Raw genomic sequence first — 10,469 nt, 5'->3', positions numbered from 1 at the left:
CCTTTGTAAATTAGGTCTTCTGACCTCAACTGGACTTTCCTGGATTTAAAAAAAAGCATTCTATTTAGAATTGATGAGTTGTCAAGCCATGCAATTGTTTTGTGCAGTAAACAAGCTGTCTAAAAGCTGTCATATTTAGCCAGAATAGTCACTTATCTAATTTCAAATTGGTCCTTTGCAATCACCATCATGTAGTACTACATGGAAGACTGCAATTTGTCATCAAGATGTCTTCCAAAGAAGTGGTGTGTGCCTGTTTTCCTGGAGAGGCATCTGGTTGGAGGAGTAAACAGCTTTCCAATTTTAAGTGCCAGGAAAAAAAAGAAATAAATTAAAACCATAGCCTCTCAAATTTCAATTTTTCAAGGATCGGGAAAGTTCTTCTGAGCACTTGACAGGAAAAACTGGTGTCATTAACAACCTCAGACGGAAACCACTGCGTGGGAAATCATATACAGTTCCTTCGGAAAGTATTCAGACCCCTTGACTTTTTCCACATTTTGTTACGTTACAGCCTTATTCTAAAATTGATTAAATATATATTTTCTCTCAACAATCTACACACAATACCCCATAATGACAAAGCGAAAACAGGTTTTTAGAAATGTGTGCACATTTATTAAAAAGAAAACAATTATTTACATAAGTATTCAGACCCTTTGTTATAAGACTCGAAATTGAGCTCAGGTGCATCCTGTTTCCATTGATCATCCTTGAGATGTTTTTACAACTTGATTGGAGTCCACCTGTGGTAAATTCAATTGATTGGACATGATTTGGAAAGGGACACACCTGTCTATATAAGGTCCCACAGTTGACAGTGCATGTCAGAGCAAAAACCAAGCCATGAGGTCGAAGGAATTATCCGTAGAGCTCCGAGACAGGATTGTGTCGAGGCACAGATCTGGGGAAGGGTACCAAAACATTTCTGCAGCATTGAAGGTCCCCAAGAACACAGTGGCCTCCATCATTCTTAAATGGAAGAAGTTTGGAACCGCCAAGACTCTTCCTAGAGCTGGCCGCCCGGCCAAACTGAGCAATCGGGGGAGAAGGGCCTTGGTCAGGGAGGTGACCGAGAACCCGATAGTCACTCTGACAGAGCTCTAGAGTTCCTCTGTGGAGATGGGAGAACCTAACGTAACAAAATGTGGAAAAAGTCAAGGGGTCTGAATACTTTGCGAAGGCACTGTACTGTAACTGTACTGCACCTATGCGTGATGGCTTCACCAAAGAGGAGATAATAAAGTGTGTCAGCACCATTGGAATATGAACCATAACAACATTTTTCCAAATTGGTGTTCAGAAACTGTAATTCAATGAATGTCAGTGCAAGACACAGACGCATAGGATTATAGAGTCTATCTGCATAAAGCTAAATAGTGTACACAACAACCCATACATCCATTATGTCCTTAATTCATTTCAATCACTGCACTACATAAAGGCTGGGTACACTTTACCCTAAATAAAAGTCAGCACTGACATAGAATATGATATATGAATGTACGAATTGTTTTATTGACTCTGGGCTAAACTGCTTTGAGAACATTAATTGTAGACATGTCATAGAGATATACTGCCATCTGTAGGTAAAATAAAGTAATTCAGCTGTGTAGAAAACCTGGTAAAATGTGGAGGGAAAAGTATTGTACTGCAAATTAAGTAGACAGGTTACTATCCTCTACTAGTCAGCACCTCGCATGTATTTCGTCTTATCCCCTTACATGACACTTTAATATTTTTTCTTTCATGAGACACGTTTTGAATCATTTTGCATCACTTCTAACTAGATTATAATACCTAAAAAATGACTGCAATTACAAACTTAAACAATGCATCCATAATGTTGTTGTTCAAAAGAGCCCAAGGCAAGACAATGTCAAACATCTGTCCCAGTTACTGAAAAATCACTCCAATGTCCCTCATAAGATCCCAGCCACTGCACTGACATGAACTTTCCAATGTTATGTACAGTATTGATTGAGTCTGACTCTGATTGGGAGCAGCTCTCTTTCCACAAGGTAGAGAGGTATTTTTATTGTTCAGGCTGTTTGGCTGCCTCCCAGATGGATGAGGCCCCCTCTCTCTGGCCCTGAGCTCCAGGCTAGCTGATAGGGGACTGGAGCCACAAATGGTCCGCATGGGAACTCTGAGTCATAAACGGAACCAGATGTAGGGCAGATAACATAAGTCTCTGAGTCAGACTAATGTTATTGTTTACGGTAATCTCTCACATTGGTGATGATATGAGAGCCCAATGAAACTGATACACAATCGAAATATGTAAGAGAGCAGATTGGGGGAATTATTGTAATATCTGCAACCTGACCTGAATATTCTTTTAACACTAAATGTATTTTATGGAAACAGGGTTTGCCGGCTTCTGTTTCCAAAAAATGTGGTCCTCTGCATTTATTTACGACAGATGTCCTTGGTTCTACATGTCATGTACTTTGTCAGATCCTGGTTTATTTACTGTATATGGTCCATATATGCTAGCCAATGTTTTCCATATAGGATGCTCTATGTTCCTATGTATTACATCTTGAATGTTATTTAAACCTTATGTAAACCCTCACAGATCCTCTAAAGATAGAATCCACCCCCACCCCCCCCCCCCCACCCCCACACCTCTCTCTCTCTCTCTCTCTCTCTCTCTCTCTCTCTCTCTCTCTTTCTCTTTCTCTTTCTCTTTCTCTTTCTCTTTCTCTTTCTCTATCTCTCTCTCTCCCCCACCTCTCTCCCTTTCTCCCTCTCCCCCTCTCTCCCTCTCTCTCTTTCTCTCTTTCTCTCTCCCTCTCTCTTGCTCTTCCTCTCTCTCTATCTCTCTCGCTACCCCCTCTCTCCCTTTCACTCTCTCTCGCCATCTCTCTCTCTCTCTCTCTCTCTCTCTCTCTCTCTCTCTCTCTCTCTCTCTCTCTCTCTCTCTCTCTCTCTCTCTGCCCATCTTCACTTGGTGTGGATGATTCATTTCGTACCTACCGGTCGTCAGATGTGTTCCAGAGCCTCCCTTTGATTTGGGTACTACAGAATAGAACATTAATCATGTTCTAGTTTATTGCGTGCGAAAAGGGGAACTTCCAAACGCAATCCCATAATAAGTATTTTAAGTTATTCGGATATAGGAAGGAGATTTTGAATGGCTCTTTCTGAGAAGGAGAGCTGTTTTTGGTGTTTTTGCATCATCCATTCTGTATTGTGGCACCGTCTTAGAGAGAACACTATGAGTTAATTACTCCGTAATTAGGAAATGGTAGAACCGCATAATGGTGGGTTTGGAGCGATGGCCTCTCCATACCCTGATAGCCTCCAGTCACATCAGATGATGCTCTCTCTCTCTCTCTCTCTCTCTCTCTCTCTCTCTCTCTCTCTCTCTCTCTCTCTCTCTCTCTCTCTCTCTCTCTCTCTCTCTCTCTCTCTCTCTCTCTCTCTCTCTCTCTCTCTCTCTCTCTCTCTCGCTGTCTACAGTAACTGTTCAAGTCCACATAGTTATCCCCCATCCTTGGGTCTGGGAAGACTCCTTGGCTTGTACTCTGCCAGGCTGGCTTTTCACCATAACTCACCGCACTGACTGAGCGTGTGCGAAAGGTATCTAAGGAGAACAAGATGGCCCAGAATGCCTTTCGTTTGAGTCAGGCCCTGTTAAATTGTGATCACATTCACAGCTGCCACCGTTAGGAAGATTTATTTGGAAAAATCGGGGGAAAGAACAACGTCAATTCTGCCGTGATGGGCTTGAAAAAGGGCATGGGCATGCTGAACATACTGACAGGTTACTTTTCAATCAGATGGAGGGAGCTTGTGGAGGACAGGGCAGGGCTGTCTGCTTCACACCGGGACGACCCTCTCTCCATTAATCCAGCCCTCTAAATCAGTCAGCAGCATCACACCATCACCACGCTGTCTCTCTGTCTTCCCACCGCCACCGCTCCAGGTCACACATTAATGACATGTCTCAGAAGAAATCTGGATAGTAAACCTTTTCTTCTCTCCTGTGACAGGTCCTCGCTGGGTTGTTTATGAGGAAAATGGAATGCGTTTAAAAAGTGAAGAAGGTGTTGCCGCAACACTTTCCAAGGCCTTGTCTTCTACTCTGTAGTATGTTACAGTATTATGGGATGGGATTCCTGGAGCCATGTCAGTTTTAGTCAGAAGGAAGGGAGGGGAGGGGAGAGCAGCCCAGCTGTCAACTTCAGAGAGGTGGCCAGAACGCCCAACATCTCTGGAGATAGACATAACACAGAGGAAACAACAGAGCCAACACAGAGATGCGCTGCCCAAAGTGGGTTGGAGAAAAAGAAGAGGAGAGAGAGGGATGTGGGAATGGAGGGATGGGGGGGCAGGCAAGAGATGAAGCAGAGGGGTAGATGGAGCTCAGTGAGACAGAGAGGACATATGGTTGAAAAATCTGTTCCTGATTACATCACTACACTCTCAGGCCACATTTGGTTGAGGTATGCCCAGGGAGGGAAGGAGGAGGGAGGTGGAGTCAGGGAGAGAGGGAAGGAGGAGAGAGGTGGTGTCAGGAAGAGGGAAGGAGGAGGGAGGTGGTGTCAGGGAGAGAGGGAAGGAGGAGAGAGGTGGTGTCAGGGAGAGAGGGAAGGAGGAGGGAGGTGGTGTCAGGGAGAGAAGGAAGGAAGAGGGAGGTGGTGTCAGGGAGAGAGGGAAGGAGGAGGGATGTGGTGTCAGGGAGAGAGGGAAGGAGGAGGGAGGTGGTGTCAGGGAGAGAAGGAAGGAAGAGGGAGGTGGTGTCAGGGAGAGAGGGAAGGAGGAGGGATGTGGTGTCAGGGAGAGAGGGAAGGAGGAGGGAGGTGGTGTCAGGGAGAGAAGGAAGGAAGAGGGAGGTGGTGTCAGGGAGAGAGGGAAGGAGGAGGGATGTGGTGTCAGGGAGAGAGGGAAGGAGGAGGGAGGTGGTGTCAGGGAGAGAAGGAAGGAAGAGGGAGGTGGTGTCAGGGAGAGAGGGAAGGAGGAGGGATGTGGTGTCAGGGAGAGAGGGAAGGAGGAGGGAGGTGGTGTCAGGGAGAGAAGGAAGGAAGAGGGAGGTGGTGTCAGGGAGAGAGGGAAGGAGGAGGGATGTGGTGTCAGGGAGAGAAGGAAGGAGGAGGGAGGTGGTGTCAGGGAGAGAAGGAAGAAGGAGGGAGGTGGTGTCAGGGAGAGAGAGAAGGAGGAGGGAGGTGGTGTCAGGGAGAGAGAAGGAGGAGGGAGGTGGTGTCAGGGAGAGAGGGAAGGAGGAGGTGGTGTCAGGGAGAGAAGGAAGGAGGAGGGAGGTGGTGTCAGGGAGAGAAGGAAGGAGGAGGGAGGTGGTGTCAGGGGGAGAAGGAAGGAGGAGGGAGGTGGTGTCAGGTAGAGAGGGAAAGAGGGATAGAGAGAGAGAGAGCAGGTCTAATCTCATTGACGTGTGTTTGGGCTGGGGTACAGGGTGGACTTGGCCCCGTCTGTCTGTTTGTTATTCTTAGAGACACGTTGTCGTCATCCGCTCCACATTGGTGGCGTTTCAAAATGTCACACTGTGTTGCAAAATGTAGACCGTCAGCATACTGACTGATGCCTCCACCCAAACAATGATCTGAATGAGAGAACTGGACCAAACCAAGAATGAGTGTGTTTAATACATTGTGAGTGAGGAATTATGTTATGATTATTAGCAATAACGCAACATTCACAAGTGATTGCTCATTCTGACACATCAGTGAAACTGGGTGAAATAAAAACACAATATTTTACACACTTGTGGCAATACCATTGTAACTACATGATGTTTACATTTGTACTTTAACCAAATGGGCGAAAGACTGCTCATGAAAATGTTAGATTTAATTGACATTTGAATTTCAAGGCCAAACCAGTGAGGGCAATTAGTGATTATTTTTATTCATAAAGGCAAATGATCGTAAATGATAATCAGAACGACCAAATACAAGTATTTCTGTACATTTTTGGTGAATTAGACAATTTAGCCTCAAAACAATCGTCCAAGAACTCCCAAGTTCTCTCCATGAAACCAAACCTCTAGATATAGGCACAAAAGTTGTAAAACATTTGAAGTAGCAACCTAGAAATGTATGTTTTTCTGGTTGCATAATTACATGATTCTACAAAGAAACAACATCAGTGATCCTTTTCTTAACCTATGCTTAGTACTGTTATTTTATTCCATCCATAAACGGTGGATGTGGTAAGTTTATTATGGTTACTGGAAAAATGTGGATAGGTAAGAAATCGGTTGTGCAAAGGCCCAAATAGGCTAATCCCATGCCACCGCAAAGCCTTCTGCTGTGGTGATGCCGGGAAAGCAATTCACTACAGACAGTGGATTATTTGTTTGAGCATACACACATAATGTCTTTATTGTTTTGTTGAGCCTGGAAAAGAAAGTGTAAATATGCCATTGCAAAACCAATGCTTTTCAAAGTATAACTGTTTTGAGGTAGTAATACTGGGGATCGTTGTGGTGATAAGGTTAGAGTTCAATAAATCAAAAGAGAAATGTTCTAATGGTTATGAGTAATGGCAAGCCCCTCAGTTGATATTGGAAGATTGCCCCTCTTCAGCTGATATTGGAAGATTTGCTGCTGAGATCTCTATCCAGTCTATCAGGAGTCTGGTCTAGATGCATCCATGTCTCCTAAGGTATTCACAGATACTGCTAAATTGTCTGCTTTCAAATGAATTATACAGGACGAGCTCAAAAGTGTGTTTTTACTCAATTCTACTTAAACAAAAAAACATTTACTGGCAATTCCACTTCCCTTCTCTCTCCTCCCGGTGCTTTCCAGGGGGGCTAATCGGTAATAATCCCATTTGATTTCTCTCCACACATTGCTTCCAAATCCCACAGTGGACCACGAGAAGCAGGATGTGGTGAGGCTCCTGTAGATATGGCCATTGAGACACATTTTAATGTGGTCTCTCTCCCAGTGCTGTGTTTGATTGTGGCAAAAAGGGGCACTGGCTTTGGGAATGCCATTAGTCTAAATCCTTCAACATGATGGGCCTGGCAGCTCCAGTAGACAAACAGGCACAAAGAGCCCATTTCAAGTCTAACTCCACCGTTTTCTGTTCTATAATCATATGTTCACGTTACTCAGGGGCCGACACTTTTCTCCGTGTATATCAATGATGTCGCTCTTGCTGCTGGTGACTCTCAGATCCACCTCTACGCAGACGACACCATTTTGTATACATCTGGCCCTTCATTGGACACTGTGTTAACAAACCTCCAAACGAGCTTCAATGCCATACAACACTCCTTCAGTAGCCTCCAACTGCTCTTAAACACTAGTAAAACTAAATGCATGCTTTTCAATCGAACGCTGCTGGCACCCGCCCACCCGACTAGAATCACCACTCTCGCCGGGTCTGACCTAGAGTATGTGGACAACTACAAATACCTAGGTGTCTGGTTAGACTGTAAACTCTCCTTCCAGACTCACATAAAGAATCTCCAATCCAAAGTTAAATCTAGAATCGGCTTCCTATTTCGCAACAAAGCCTCCTTCACTCATGCTGCCAAACATGCCCTCGTAAAACTGACTATCCTACCGATCCTTGACTTCGGCGATGTCATTTACAAAATAGCCTCCAACACTCTACTCAGCAAATTGGATGTAGTCTATCACAGTGCCATCCGTTTTGTCTCCAAAGCCCCATACACTACCCACCACTGTGACCTGTACGCTCTTGTTGGCTGGTCCTCACTACATGTTCGTCGTCAAACCCACTGGCTTCAGGCCATCTATAAATCACTGCTAGGCAAATCCCCGCCTTATCTTAGCTCATTGGTCACCATAGCAGCACCCACCCGTAGTCTGCGCTCCAGCAGGTATATCTCACTGGTCATTCCTAAAGCCAACACCTCCTTTGGCCGCCATTCCTTCCAGTTCTCTGCTGCCAATGACTGGAACGAATTGCAAAAATCTCTGAAGCTGGAGACTCTTATCTCCCTCACTAACTTTAAGCATCAGTTGTCAGAGCACCTTACCAATCACTGCACCTGTACACAGCCCATCTGAAATTAGCCCACCCAACTACCTCATCCCTATATTGTTATTTATTTTGCTCTTTTGCACCCCAGTATCTCTATTTGCACATAATCTCTTGCACATCTAGCATTCCAGTGTTAATACTATTGTAATTATTTTGCACTATAGCCTATTTATTGCCTTACCTCCATAACTTGCTACATTTGCACACACTGTATATACATTTTCTGTTGTATTTTTGACTTTATGTTTTTTTTACCCCATATGTAACTCTGTGTTGTTGTTTTTATCGCACTGCTTTGCTTTATCTTGGCCAGGTCGCAGTTGTAAATGAGAACTTGTTCTCAACTGGCTTACCTGGTTAAATAAAGGTGAAATAAAAAAATAAAAATAAAAAACAGGGTAGTGTGTGGGTGTTGGAAAAGAAGAGAGAGCATTGGATCCTTCAAAAGGTAAGGAAAATCATTTTATTTAGTATAAACTAAATTTGAATCAATTATAATATTGGCTGAATCGCATAACTAATCTCTATTTTGGACTAATCATTGAATATTTAGTAGAGATATTAAAGGGACACCACCCAAAAAAACACTCCACCCCCCCAATAAACATATATTGCAATAATGGTCAGGAAGTGTGTCAGCTTACATCAGTCTCACCAAAAGCAGCAAATTTGAATCTAAAGGTCATGTAATCAGTAACTGTTTTTTTTAATCTTATGGTGTGTGAAACATTAGCGCTTGGGAGAAAAAATTATGCACTTACAAGGATTGTCAGCTAGGTGGAGTTGTCTCACTACTTACAGGAGAATTGTCATTAGATTCTACTGAGATGTATTCGAGTCAGCACACTCTCTGCCTGGCCATGGACTGCTCTTCAAAGGGAGTGAGTAACAGTGCTGGGTTCTCTATCCAACTTTCCACTAAAGCCAGAAAATAAAAGGTGGCACAAATTTCTGTTGGCCATAGGTTCTCTCTGCTCTTGAACTACTTATGAGGAACACAACCTTTTGAGCATAAACGTACAAATAAATACATATTCAGATAATTGCATATGCTCTGATACCACTGGCAGTCAGTGCCTTTTCGTTTCATGAGCATAACCTTATTTCTATTACAGCATATTGGACGACTCTCATAAATATTCCATTCACCCAGTTCAATGTAACAGCGATAGGTTTAGGCTACTACATGATACTCACATTTTCCCTGTACCCTTTCATGAGGTTGCTACAACCTAGCCTATGAATGAAAGTTTACAACAGTGGCGGTCAGTGTCGTTTAAGATGAGGGAGGACAATTTTTTTCATGAGCATGGCCTTATTTCTATTACAGCATGTTGGATGACTCTCATTCATATTCCATTCACCCAGTTCAATGTAACAGCGATAGGTTTAGGCTACTACATGATACTCAAATGTTCCCTATACCCATCATGAGGTTGCTACAACCTAGCCTATGAATTAAAGTTTACAAAGTAGGTGCACAGGTCGAGAGACAAATTTGAGGTCACAGACAGTGACACATGGACAGACAGTGACATTCAATACCGCCTTGCACAATCTTGCCTGCATCTAGCTAATATAGGGTGTAATCATTAGTACAACAGTTGCAAATGAGAGTTTCTATTGGACAAATTCAGGTATGTTTATCCCCGTTTTCTTCCGTTTGCTTCCATTTAAGAAATGTTTTTCAACAGAATCGGCGGAATGAATACACCCCTGATCACGCGTAAACACAGTTCACTTTCATAGCAGCCACTTTGTATTCCTTGTCGCATCTATGCGCTCTCCTCCTCTCACCTCTTCCCTTCGCTTGTGGACTTCAATGCCAACACATCAGCTGTATGTGACCAGGTGAAAAAAACGTTCCAAGCCAAACCGCTACACACAGCCTACATCGTTGTCACCATATTAGCTAAAGTAACGTCATAGTCAGCATAGCTAATAGAACTAACGTGTTAGTAAACCCGCTACAATCATGCAGTAACGTAAGCAGTTACACCGGCGGGCCCTGGTGGCAATGTATTAGTAAAACCAAAAGCTTACCTTGACTTGTGTTGAAAAGTCATAGCCAGCTAGCTGAATCGCATCCCTCTGTTTGAGCAGGGTGTTTCAGTAAGCTAAACTAGCTAGCTGCATTTGCTAGCTAAGTAAGTGAAACTGAAAGTGAAGAAAAATGACGGAATCTCTCTCTCTTGCTTCTCCTTCATTTTGGAAGAAATTAAATTGTCTTTCTCTCTCTTTGAGTCAACTACTCACCACATTTTATACACTGCAGTGCTAGCTAGTTGTAGCTTATGCTTTCAGTACTAGCTAATTATCCGATCCTTTGATTGGGTGGACAACATGTCAGTTCATGCTGAAAGAGCTCTGATAGGCTGGAGGACGTCCTCCTGAAGTTGTCATAATTACTGTGTAAGTCTATGGAAGGGGGTGAGAACCATGAGCCTCCTAGGTTTTGTATTAAAGTCAATGTACCCAGAGGA

Source organism: Coregonus clupeaformis, chromosome 36 (genome assembly GCF_020615455.1).
Source record: "Coregonus clupeaformis isolate EN_2021a chromosome 36, ASM2061545v1, whole genome shotgun sequence".
NCBI lineage: Eukaryota > Metazoa > Chordata > Actinopteri > Salmoniformes > Salmonidae > Coregonus > Coregonus clupeaformis.
This window is presented reverse-complemented; position numbering follows the sequence as displayed.